The sequence below is a fragment of the Temnothorax americanus genome, unplaced genomic scaffold (genome assembly GCF_048541705.1).
Source record: "Temnothorax americanus isolate GAGA-0224 unplaced genomic scaffold, ASM4854170v1 Scaffold14, whole genome shotgun sequence".
Lineage (NCBI taxonomy): Eukaryota > Metazoa > Arthropoda > Insecta > Hymenoptera > Formicidae > Temnothorax > Temnothorax americanus.
This window is the reverse complement of record NW_027509275.1, coordinates 3,344,084-3,358,303: the sequence shown is the minus strand read 5'-3', so window position 1 is coordinate 3,358,303 and position 14,220 is coordinate 3,344,084. Positions and strand designations below refer to the sequence as shown.

General features: G+C 36.0%; 1 pseudogene across 1 annotated transcript; it reads right to left on the bottom strand.

The window, feature by feature from the left end:
* Positions 1-1,486: 1,486 nt before the first annotated feature.
* On the bottom strand, positions 1,487-13,829 carry LOC143894687 (uncharacterized; annotated as a pseudogene). The gene is made up of 8 exons (XR_013256142.1): positions 13,707-13,829; positions 11,683-11,857; positions 11,090-11,187; positions 9,339-9,558; positions 5,377-5,465; positions 4,719-4,843; positions 4,477-4,674; positions 1,487-2,859 (listed from the first exon to the last, which is right to left on the bottom strand). The product of XR_013256142.1 is annotated as an uncharacterized LOC143894687 (transcript).
* Positions 13,830-14,220: the final 391 nt, after the last annotated feature.

Genomic DNA, 14,220 nt, shown 5'->3' with positions numbered 1-14,220 from the left:
ATCACTCTCTTATTGAATCACTGGATAGTTTGATCTTTTATCGGTTTTAGATCGCTTGTATATTAGATTATTATTTATCCATTATATTTGCAAGTACTCGAGAGAGAGCAATCAACTGTTTATTATGTAAATTCTCTGCGAGGAGCACAGGACGCATTAAATAATTATGTATTTATCTTTTCATTTTCCGCTCTTACCTCGCGATACTTTCTCCGTCTCCAACGAGTTCCTAAGAAACTACCATCTCTGGACATTTTACTCGACGATAGATTAAATTCATTAACCAGCAAATGAGAGCTGAATAAGACGTCTCAAAATTCGAGCTGAATGTTAATAATTGCAAGTCATTATGGGACGCTCCGACGCTGTTACACGATACTCAGAAACTCAGAACCGATGAAGCTTAACGTAGGTCGCCCGGTTCCTCGGTAGTTCTCGTGTTATATTAGATTTCCATATATTAATATTGAATTATTATATTACATTGTAACATTCTTTCAACGTGTAAAAATACGTTTGCAGTAGAAACGCAACGGTATTCCCGCGAAATTACAAAGCCATTTTATTTTTATTGATAAATTTTTTAATTAATCTGGAATCGATCTTATGCGTTTTCTATTTAATGTCAAGTAAGCTTTGATAAATTTGCAACTTGAAGATTAGTATCAGGACATTTATAATTTTGTGAAAGATTAAAGATTCATGACGAATCGTGATCTCTCTCAACATTTTTCTACAACACGGAAGTTTATAGTGGTCAAGAAATTCATAGATGGAAAGTGGCTGGGGACTTCGGTGAGGGAATACAGCATGTATACACGTGCAGCTTTTTTTATTTATAATAAAAGATAAAGTCATACAAAATAAATGTAAACCGCAGATGCGGCGTCGACGTGGAATACAGGCACGTTGAAAAAGAGTAAGGTTCCCTTAGTGACAAACGCGTCACGTTGCGGACGGCTGACTGCATTATTTACACCCACTTACTGCCGGCCGCCGGTTTTGGTCGTTACACATGTTCAGTACGGTTATCTGAAATGATATACGATGGGCCTTTCGCGTACACGAAGCGTATAGATTATTGAGGCGCGTTCCCCCTATCTTCCCGTATCACTTCCATATCGTTGTGGAAAGTAGCATACTGCCCGTCCGATGAAAGTCGGCGTTCCTTTGTCAGCCGTTCTCTGATGATACCTGCATCTGACAACAAGGTATGATTGAAATATATCGAAACTACGGACTACGGATTTTATAAGAAATTACGTGGATCGAAATATACTGTCAGTTCGCATGTCTTTCCGAGCTTCTTCTCGTAATAACATGTTATTTTAGTCGGATAACTCCCTCGGAAAAAGAACTAGATTGCTTGTGATATAATATCTTTCGGTAACAGATATTTTATAGATATAGGAATAAAAACAGATATTATAGGAATAAAAATTAAAATATAAAATTTTATATTAATTTGTAATCTTTAACGTGCTGACACAACATATAACATAATGTTACAGATTTGATATTTTAATATTAGATATACTTATTTTTTGCGAGAACATTTATTAAGAGGGAAATAAGGAAGAAAATTATAAAAATCTTAACTGTATTTTATTTTTAGAAAGTAAACATTTCGAGAAAAATAATAATTTCCATAATTTAGTAATTGGAGACTGTGCTCAATGCCACTTTGTCATATCTTTATCTGCTTTAAACGAAAACAGAAATCATGTGAAACTGTAAATTGCCGCATTACAGACAGATGTTAAACGAAGTATAGTTTAGAAAAGCATTTGTTCCAAATTAGAATTACCATACGTAAATGCAAGCTCGTCGTTTATGTGAAAGATAAACGTCCGACTTGTGTACTGCGGCTCGGGAATCTGTGGTCCATGCGAGCGAGTCTTATCGACATACAGATAAATCGAGAAGCATCAAGTTTGCTCAATCGACAATCACCGTACATATATTTTCCCGTATAGATTGAAGAAAATATATCCGCAATTTTACGGAAGAACTAAATATCCTTTCGATTAAGGATCGCATCGTCTGACAAATCACAAGCTATTCTACTGATAAAGAGAAACGTAACCGTCAAACAGAATAGATAAATCTTAGTGAACGAACGTAGAAACTTTAAAAGAAGCGTGATAAACTTCTAAAATATGGACATTTAAACTAAGAGCTCTTTCAGAGAGAGGATTTTGATTTCACCGAGCAGTAGTATATGTATGTCCGTTGCTGCTTTTCGCGAAGGAAACTAATGGCGCGGTCGGATTTGGCCACTGCCACGTCCTTTATCACTGCTACGTAACGTTCACATATTTTGCTGCGAAAGCATGTTGACAGCCGACTGCCATAATTTAAGTATGCGCCGTGAGTCTCGTGCTCCGCACTGCGACGGATTACACGGATATACACGACAGAGATTGCAGCCGACATTCTTGCAACGCAAGTTCGACTTCGCGAAGTCACTTTAATGCCGCCGCTTCTGTAGGGATTATTGCGCTTACGCGAAACTTACTTCGTATACCGCCCATATTTTATTTAACCGCTAAATTATCTGTCGCAAAAATAAATAGAGCACAGGTCACGCTAGTTTATGCATTGTTGGCAACATTTCTAGTTTTATTTTTATCTTTCCGCAAGAGAAATGCGTTATCAGCAGAAATGCATCTTGATAAGCTTCTTATAAGCGGGATTCTCCACTTTTGTCGAGTTTATCGGTCAGATTAAAGTAAAGATATTTGCGATTGGCGAAAATAATACCGAAGATCCGGTAATATTACCTTCTCGTTATTGTGCTGAATTGCTATTTTTATATATATATCGAATTATATCCTCAGATAGAAGAAATATGGATTACTTTATATAAATCCTGCTATATTATTCCTTAACTTTTTGGCCGCTTTATGTTTTACAAATGCTTTTTAGTACAATTAAATGCGCATATCTGTTAATACTTTACACACTAATATACAACCATTATAATAATACAAAACATGCAGTTATGTATATTATTGTGTTATTTATGATAACAACCGTAATAAACGGTTTCATAGTAAAGATTAAAATTAACATTATCGCAAGCTGATCGTTTCGTTAAGCATATTACGAACAAATCATTAATCTCTAAGCTCGATATCGGTCCAACGTTTCACCGATGAAATCTGAATACTCAATAAACATGTTACACTCATTGTTACAGTAATGTAAGCGGAGACGATGATAAATTGACACTGTCTATCATTTTCTAGTCTAGCGATTGAGAACAATTTGCCATTTTCAATGGAATCGTGTTTGCAAGTATCAAAACAGCGTAGACAGGCTACGCAACCGCTGGCATATAATCCCCATCTGCATATTTATCTCTCTGTAAAAATGGCACGTGAGATAATATGACCGTAAAAAATGTGATTTGCAATATGACAACATAAATTTCAAAAAAATTGCATGCGCAAAGCTGGAAAATAAATTTCGCTCTGCGAGGACATGTAAATATAATAAAATATTTATGTCCCGTGTTTTATGTATATTTCGCGTTTAAGTAAAAAAGACACTCGAACATGCCCTTGCATCCGTTTAACGGCGAAAAGCCGTTCACATCGACTTTGCAATTAGTGCATGCGCTACGTCATTGACATTTAAACAGCCGATGGATGGATTGCGGTAGCAGAAACTTATTAGTTTTACTTCTGCACAGCCGGTAAAGTGGTGCTATCAAACGTAACGATTGATTGCCGCAAGCTAATAGCGGTCTGATTGATTGCCGTAATGCTATTCGAGTGTTCGTCGCCGCGTTCTAAACGTTGACCACTGTCTGTGTCACTGTCAACATCAATTTCCTATATCCCGAAATCGCATAGTAAAATTTCAGGGTATTTTCGATCTTCGATACCATTCGCGTGGCATTACCGCGATCTGATTTTCCATTCAACATCTAACCGTAAAAGTGATTGATAGTACACTGGCGGTTTAATCGCGCCTTGATTGAATCGACTTACGAATCTATCTTGCAAAATGACTTCTATTAAACGTTTCGAAGATTCTCTCTTTAGTCTTGATCTATATACTTTTATTACCTGACTAAAGGCTCAGGGTTTTCGCATAGTAATATTCCGATTATTTTTGTGTTTCCGTTATACTTCTTTGTAAAAAAAAACAGAGATTCTTTTTTCATTTCCAACAGCATATATATTGAGTAGAAACGAAAAAAAAACACGTTTATAGACTTATTTACATTGCCTCTGCAGAGATATCGAGTTTCATCAAAATCTGTGGGCTGTGGTTTGTAAATATTTCGTACAGCATTTCCCATCGTATGGACTATCGGCGCATATTTTTCGAGCAATATTTTTTTTACAAATAGCAGTTTGCATCAATAAGACGGTCGCGGTCTCATTGCGAACGTCTTCGGCGTCGTTTCCGGATTATTGCGTCGCGTCTGATTTTGTAGGCAGAAACGCGATGGCATTCGGTTACGCAATGGGAGATTCAGTCCCCGTTTCGTCTGTCACCACCTCGGTGAAGGGCTCGACTACTTTAGATTGATCATTCGATAACGCTATCGGCACTCCGGCGGTATCCCGCCCAAGTGCATCCGTCGTTCGGGGATCAATCCGGTTCGACAACGGCGCGGCGTTACCGCTGCAGGCGCCGCCGCGCCGCGCCGGTGCACAGACATATCGTCCCTTCTGTCGAGTGAGCGACGGCGCGGGCGGCGGGCGCTTTCAGCTTGCCTCATTGAATATTGAGCAGACTGCGAATCCGTCGCATCCACCGACGATTCGCTGTCGCCCGTGAATTTTCACCGTGGTCATCACCTTTCTGCCGGCGATTTTCTTCGCGGCTCGTGAAAGAACGAAAATCGCGACAACGGTAATATGGATTGTACGGCAACCCTAATAAATAATGCAGCGATGCGAAACTGACGAACAGAAAGAACGGCGGAACTAAAATGCCATATGCAACGCGATGTAAGACTGTAAGATAAATTATATTATAACGAGGCTGAAAGTAACTTTTCTTTAGAACTTTATTCTACCGTGTGCTAGACATTATATCATATTGCCGTGATGCTTGATTTTTATTTCCACGTTATTATTGTTCGTATAATTTAATATTACGTTTCTTCAAAGCATTAATCTTTTCGTTTCGCTTTTTCCGCCAGCAAGTGCGGCAAAACTAAGTATAATATAATCCGATATCTCTGAGAAAATTTCTGTATCTCCATAATGAGCGAGCAATAAAGAACTGTGCTTACCGAAATTAATAGATCTCCTTTTACATCATAAGATGAAAAGAAAATATTTTATGAGATAGCTACTTGATCAGCCGTATACCTTATAGTGCCTTATATATACAGATCTCTTTCCAATATACTTGCGTAATGAGATCTGTATAAGGTGGCCTGATGTAAAATTCTTCAAGAGCTCGATCCTTTTCACCTTGTCCGTTGGTACATCAAGAACCTGTGCGAATGAAACGATCGTCTTATTTTATTTCAATCGACCTGTCTAAAGTAAAAAATTAATCAAATAAGTACATTTTTGCTCATATAATGATCCCAGTGAATAATGTTATACACGATAGAATCAGAAATGTAATGGTATATTATAATTCAGTGCAATTTAATTTATCCTCGAAATTGTCTTTTCGGCTGTTGTGGTTTTGTTCGTTTAAAAAGCGTCACGCTGATATCGAAAAATCACCGCGTCATATCGGAACAAAGTAAAGGCGAGCGAGTAGCATCCTTCTGTGAGACGCGCCGCGCCGCCGGGTTACGTTGCATGAGAATTGCGTGAACGCGATCCCTCGGATAAAGCTACCCAAATCGTTTCCGTTTGATCCGCCTCAACGCTGCCACCTTGCTCTTATTGGCCTAGCCGCCGCCGCGGTCTCCTTTGCCGTTTCGCTTGCGGCTGCCGTCACCGCCGTGGTCTCATTTCCTGCATCTCGACCTGTTCTCCCTTCAACAAAAGCCAATATTCCTGCAGACAATGCTGAAGGTCCCATTGTATAGATATTGCCGTACACTCGACTCGCACAGGTGAAATGAAATACGACGCGAAACGTCACGTGCAATCCGTCCGTCAGGTGGTGCGCCAGATTAAGCGCAGCAGCTACGAACGGATCTGTAGGCGAACTGATGAATATGAAATTTCGGGATCCCAACCATGTCAGGCTTCGCGCAATAATCTTATTCGGAAACGTTTCAAGAATGTTTCAGTTGCAGCGTGAGATGTAAAGACGTCTGCACATTCTACCAAAAATTGTCAACTTGAATTTAAAGCGAGTAACCGCTTTAAATCCGTGGGGGAAGGGCGTTACATTTTTACAATTTACTTCGCTTTATCAAGGTCGTTTTTAAATTAATATTTCCGTTCCACTTTCTTTGGTCAAATAACGTTTGTCTCTGTACATAAATAGACGGAAAAGGGACGAAGTCAGATATGGGCTTTGTCCCTTCTCAGTTATTTTACTTCAAGCTGTGAAACTCATTATCTATTCCCGGCACAGCAGGACTACATGAAAAGACTGACGAAATAATCTCGTGGTTTCACACGTATTTCAAAGAGATTTACCAGCGCTCACGGTATCTGTTCTGCTGCGAGTTGCTGTGACGTCGATGACCTTTCATTCACGCTTGTCTCAATTGTCGTTGCTTCTGGGTGATCCGTCAGCTCGTATCTTCAACGATACTTCCATTTTTTATGAAACGTCGTTAGGCGGTGGTTGATAATTTCGGCTTCTTTGAGAGCGGTGACAAAATTTTCTTTTAATAATTGAGAGACATTATTTTTGTTGTAATATCTAATATTACAATAAAAGAGATTGTTTAATCAAGATACATTCTTTGCGTCAGATTTTTTAGAAATCAAAATGCGGTATTAACATGACGCATCTATATTTTTGCTGTAATATTTAGTATTTATTGAAAAAGAATGTCTTATTTTGAAAACAACGCTTTTAATAACAATCGCAATCTTGACTAAACACGTGCAAGTATTTGCGTCACATTTTAGTCGGCTTTCAAACACAAAACTTTGACATTTCATTAAACACATAAAATCTCATCATATACACATTAGCCGGCTACCACATACTCCGCCTAGAAATCCCCTCTGTAAAGCCACGTAAAATCTATTTAGTATAACATGAAAGCCGTGAATGCGTGTGTGACTTATGGCGTTGGAAACAATGTACGGCTTTGGATTACGTTAAAAATATCAAATTTTTTAACCTAATAATCGCATCACATTACACGCGCTAAGAATTCGGTTAAAAGTAATTTTGTCTTGTTAGTTCTTCTCTTATATGCATGTACATAACTTTAAACGTTTTAAATCTTTACTACGATTATTTATTGCGATTTTGACATATAGCAAAGGTGCATAATATTGTATACAAATATCTTTGTGTAGTTAAGAAATTATGAGATACTCTTTTCTCCTTTCGCCGAAATCACATTATTAAGGAATTTGATGTTTATCTACCTACGAAACGAAAGATAAGCAATTCTGCCTTAAAGGTCATGAATTCTCAAATAGCAGATTTGAAGAGAAACGAAGCGAATATAAATGGTACTTGGAATATTATCGTCCCTCGAAGAAATATTTGTAAAGAATAAACAAAATATTTTTTAGAGTTTGCATTATGTTAATCCCCGAAGAAATCAATGCTAAGTTACAGAATGCAGATCAGTATGTAGACATTAAAATATAACATACTGCAATTTTAACAATTGCATGGTTTATACACTTTTGCAAACAACGTCTTCAAATATTGGCAGCAAATATCGTTTCTATATCAAATATTATTTTTTACCTAAATCTTCAAATACATCAACGTTTCTTTTCTTAGAGTTGCACCGCAATTCGCGGATTAATAACTCTTTTTATTTTTACACTTAAGTCATTTGTAGCTGTACGCATTTTGGACCATGGCCATAAATATGTCGACCTTAATGAATTGGCCGATTATCGTCGAATTTATCAGATTCTGTCGGATTGGTCGGTCGAAGGATCGTATAAGATATACTGTTCTCTAAAACTCCGTCGTTTGTACACACACATACACGGTGTGTGTAACGATTGCAAGAAAAACTTCAATGCAAGAGATTAATTGAGGATAAGCTCGATTTTTATTATATGTACGTTGAAAGAAGACATGCAGTATCTAGAATAATCTATGATTTAGCATCACGAGATATTGCCTTTTACAAATCCTAAAATTGACGGTCAGCGTTATTGAAACAATAAACGGAAATTTCAGATGATTCAATGCCCAAAGCCCTGTTTCGTAATTCAATAGAAAATTACAATGTGAAACTGTACCAGATACTAGTCACAATACCATTTATTTAGGATAAGTATTAAATTTCGGTGATAATTTAGCATGTTCTCGATGGCGTAATCATAATATGAATTACTTTCATTGCGCGTTTTTATGTAAAAAAAACGTATTAAAAATATATTTAATTTTTTTTATTAAAAAATAGCTAAAAGTACTCGATAACTATTTATAATTACGTTTTTTATATTGATATTTTTTTATCAAAATTAGCTAATTTGAATCTAATGTGTTTTATTCCGTCAATGGGCATTCTATGTATATGTACCGTTCATATTTGATTCATTTTTCTCCGCTGCATGGAGAACTCTCAAGTTTAGCCGATTTCAAAATGAGAAAGCAATGAGCGTTGTTGAGATTCAGAGTATTATTCTTTAGAGCTTGTACGGTCAAATGATTTAAACGCAACGTGCTATGCACTCATGTGACGTGGCATGATGCATGTGCATGCGGAATCTTTCGTAAACCATAAAATAATATGCCCGACACGGTCAACTTCCATATATTGCGCTACATACATTTTCTTATTACACAGTTGTCTGGTTATATCAACACACACATTACAACAATATCTAAGATACACGAAAAGTATAATGTATTCAGGACAAGGAAAGCTATTATAGACCTAACTTCTCAAATATCGCGTAAAAAGTTTTCTTAACGAAAAATTAGTCTAACAATAAAACTTCGCCAGACCGACTATTTGAGTTCTTAATACTGAGAATCAAAGTTTCGGACGTTGTAAGCTTTGAAAGTATAAATGGTACAAAAAAACATTACTTTTTGATTAATTTTTTCATAGGGTCCTGTTTCATCGGAGATTTAAATTGACTCCAGGTAACTAAACTATCGATCCGTTAATGCAACGTAATGGTATTAGAATTACTCGGTGCTGTTCCGGTATTATAGAAACAATCCGGCTAATGTAAAGCGCAACGTTCGATACATCCCCCGTAAGTATCGACGTAGCGAAATATACCATTGCTACTTACAGCGGATTCAATCTTCGTGCCTTCCGGGACGTCGTTCGCGGCCATTTGCGGAGGCTCGGCTATCCTCACAATCAGATCAATGCAGCCGTTTGTGCCGCTCGTCGGCTCCACCTCGCCGAGCGACGCTGGTAAGCCAAACCGTCCAAACCCACAGCTTTTCCGATGGCACGGCATAGAGACGTTTCATCGACCGCGCGACTTCTCTGTCATTACTTTGTATCTGATAAAGTCAAAGTTTCACCGTCTATCTACAGCCGAGTGGGAACAATAACGCGGAGACGGCGCGATGATATCGACACTCGTAAACGGGATATGCACAATTGTCGCGGATATTAGGTAATTTTCCTCTTTCCCGCGTTGATCGTTTTCACGTTGCATACACCGCGATTATGCGAATGGATGCACATACATAAACTGATATAATATATCGGTCGGACCTTTACGTATGATAATCACGGCACAATGTTGAGAACTTGATTAATACCTTTTTTTAGCGATCAAAATTGACTAGTAAACTTACTTATAATTGCACTTATATGTCTACTTACGCAATTATAAACTAAATTTGATTTATTTAAGATCCAAGAAGAATTATTTTAACATCGTAATAAAGTTTTCGATGATTTCCTACATTTGTTTACTAATAGGCAAGTACATTTTTTTTTAAAGAACAAGTATTTTGCATTTTAGTAATCTTATTTAAATACTAACAAGCTCGGTTGTTACAAAGTATTGAACGTAGATACGGCACGTGTCATACATATTTGAAAAACAACACAAAACGAAACGAGCGAGAGGAAATAGCAACGAGACTTGATTTTGCCACAGTGCACATTTATGTTACAAATTCCGCAAAACCGCGTTGGGGGCTTCTCGGCGCTCGCATTTTTTTCGCTGTCGCAATGACGGAAATAAACAATGATCGCACGTAGCGAGCGGACCGGACAGGACATTGGATCGCGGTATATATACGGTTATGCGGAAAAGGAGAACCGCGCATTTGTGTCGGGTATGAGTGCAACTTTACGCACGATTCCATTTTTACAAAATAGTGAATACATCGCGGGGCTGATGTGAAACCATTGTGCAATCGCGAAAAAAAGAGATCTTGTAAGTAGACAAGAGATGGAAAGGCCAATATATACGCGGCGAGTTTCCTGTTTTTCGAGCGGTCTCGATTTGCGTCACTCAACCTACACCTTGGACTAAAATTACCGATCAGCAATCATCAAACTATTTCGAGATGAGATTCATGGATTACGCGTAGACGGGCAGAATTTTTTATTTATATATTTCGTGTCATCGTGTGTCGTGATGTCATAATGTGCCTTGAAGAAGTGACGTGTTTTTAGAATTAAAGGATGTTAAAGATATTTATCATTTTTAAAAAATTATAAGCATAGACTGCCAAGATTACAAAAATACGTTTTATTTTTATTCTATGTCAAATGAAAATTTTCCTTATTATTTTTATTTAAAAAATAACGCTTTAGTATATATATATATATATATATATATAAAATTAAAACTTAATTTATATATTCTAAAAATAATTATTATTTAGGAGCAATTAATTTTCCATATTTTGAATCGTATAATAATAATAACAATAAAACAAAGAAAATTGTTTTCGCTATATTTACTGCTGTGGTCAGTAAATCGTGAAGTATATAGTCCAACCAAGTTAAAAAAGTGCACAAAGTGGGTAATAATTAAATATATTCCAGAGAAGTACATGAAAGTATACGGACGTGTATTGTCAGCCGGGAAAATTGTCTTATTCGCCAAGTTCCGTGAATGTTCCAGCTCTTTTAACAATGGCAATTGAACACATCTCTCTTCTATTCTTCTATAAGACAAAAACAATTTATTACAGATATTCTGTGCATATTATGTATAATAAATTTATGTTTAATAATTTATAAATATTAAAATATACCGCACTATGCGTCACGCGTTTCTTTCAAATACATAAAAATATCAAAGTTCTTAAAATATATGTAACGCCAACATTTATATATACAAATTCTATAAGCAAATTTTAAAATATTAAATCAAAATATCAATAGCGTTATTGTATTATACGGAATTATTACCGTTATACATATATTATATTACATTGCATTATTTTCCATTATTAGAAACTTCGTGACACAGGATAAATTTTAATAACTACTAAATGAAACATTTCGAGAACCATTAAAGACGAATATAATTCACAAAATTGCTGCACGACGTCAGTAAAATTAAAGCTAGAACCGTTTTCATTTTACGAATTGTACTTGAATCTATTGTTACTGAAAATTTCCACAATCGGCATTGTTGTATTGTACATCCTACATACCGAACAGCCAATAATCACTAATCCGCCCAGCTTAAGCAGCCTATAACCATTAATGCGGACCAGTAATCCTGAAACAATTAACCACCTGCTAGGTATAAGCCAACCCTTACATTGCCCTATAACGTCGTGACCCTCATTTTAGCAACTAAATGTCATGAACTGCACGACAGAGTAACTGCAAAATTACGAAATAAAACAGAAATTTATTCAGAAAATTGTACGTGATACTATATATATTATGATGTATTATATTATATATATATATATATATATATATATATATATATATATATATTAGAATAACATATATACTGTTGACAAAATTATTTATTTTCTAAATAAATAATTTTCGTAGAAATCTATTATATCTTGAACATATTGGTTGAATTGTATATATTTCGTAACGAATGCGAAAATATTTTACCACAGTGACAGTGAAACAATACGGATTGTTTGTATCTACATACGGGTCATCTAGATACATTATGTATTCCCTAAAACAGGCCGATGCTATTCAAATCATTCGTAACGTATCATCTGATGCATCACGCTCGCGATGTCAACTGCCGCAAATATAACTATGCAATGACGTTTTTCAATGGAGAGAGGACAGAGGTATTCACTAGCAAATGCCTATATGGTGATGAATTTTAGTTCAATTCGCGTTGCAATGGTGAACAATGGACGCCAGATAAGGTCGCTAAAATGCATGGAGCGATAGGTATAAATTATCCTTTTCACGCATATGAATATGAATGCGCGGCATGGTTTTACATTATAAAATTTCAGAGGCCCGCCAATGAAAATCGAAGGTCGATGCGATGTCTGAGAGTCGCGCCTGTAACGGTTAAATTTGCCATTAATAATGAGTGGCAAACACGTTCATTGAGTTAATAAGTTACGAGTTTACTCAATTGCGAGTAAAATACGTAGGCGGTCGAGTGATTAGCGTTCAAATAATTATTATATTATACAAGGTATTACACAGCATTGATATTAAAATACGCGCCAATTTCCCGTAAGAACTGTCTTTTTAATTACATTGGGCGTTTAATTACGTTTGAAATAACAGCAGTTTAATTACGTTTATCATTTAGAGACAATGGAACATTATATTTCAGTCGTAAGTTACAGTAATTGGACATTGCATTTATAATTATAATGTTCACGGATGAAACAATAAATTTAATGCAATTAAATAAAACATGATAAATAATTATTATGCGTGTTTTATATAATCGCGCGGATTGAATTCATCGCTGTTAGCTATTTGTTATTGTAACAATATTCAAGTATTTAGAGAAAATCATATACGCATTATTGTTAATAGATCCTTTGATTCAACGAATAATGAAATAAATATTCGATAATTAAAAACATTAATAATTAATCCGATATACGTAACTGATAGGTCACGTCGTCGTTAATACGTTTAAAATATCGTATGTTCCGATATATCATTTCACGCAGTCTAGATAACAATTCTGTATCTCGTCACAGTTATTTATATGTAAATTGACTTGGCTATTTATATAAAAATTCCACTCGGTAAACTCCAACAATCCAATAATATTATTTTATTATAATAAAATGATATTACCAATTTTAATACACGACGGTTTTATAAAATGATTTTCCATATGCAGCCGCTGAAGAGAATACTGAATTATTATTTTTAGAAAAATAATATCAGAGAAAGAGAGAAAAATCCTATTCTTTTATTAGTGTAATTTAAAAATGCGATTATTTCGCGGAAAAATAGTGAGGCAGAAAATTGTTGTCTATGAAATTATTTAATAACTATAAGGTTTTCTTTTGTAATAAATTGCTCGTGTGCAAACGCGATTTATCGCTGGCATGAATTTTACATGTTAAAAGTTTTGCAGCACAAAAGTGGAAGTTGTGAGCCGTCGCGTTGCATCGCGTCAGTATTAAATTAAGTATGTCTCTTATGAATACCCCGTGAAAACGATAGCGGAGATGAGACATGTAGAACCGTAATAATTGTTGATTCCCGTACATACCCTACATGGTGACACTGCGCGCGGCAATAAACAGTTTGATAAGTGGCACGGACGGGCCATTCCTGACGCGACATTCGGCTATAAATTAGATCGAGATATATTTTCCATCAAGTAGGAGTCGCGCCGGCGGCGAAACGTTTCTGTCGTACATTCGTTACAGTTATAAATAACCCGTGGGCGATAGTAAAAATAGCAGCCGCAGGAACGTAACGCACAGGGCCCTGAGTAGCGCTTGTTGTGAGCGTGAAATAGGTTGCGAACGTAATGGGATCGGAAGAAAATTGAGTGACGATACGAATTATCATAAGGAGAGGATTGTCTGATGTGTATAAAAGTATTTCAATCTATATAAAATTTTATTTATAAAACAGTTCATGCAGAATGCTGTATCTGTTGTATCAGTAATAATATGTTTTTATTTCAATTATATTTCACATATATTTATTTGTGATCATATACTAATGATACAATCAGCTTGGTTAACTAACATAAGTACACAAGTGGAGGAATTCAA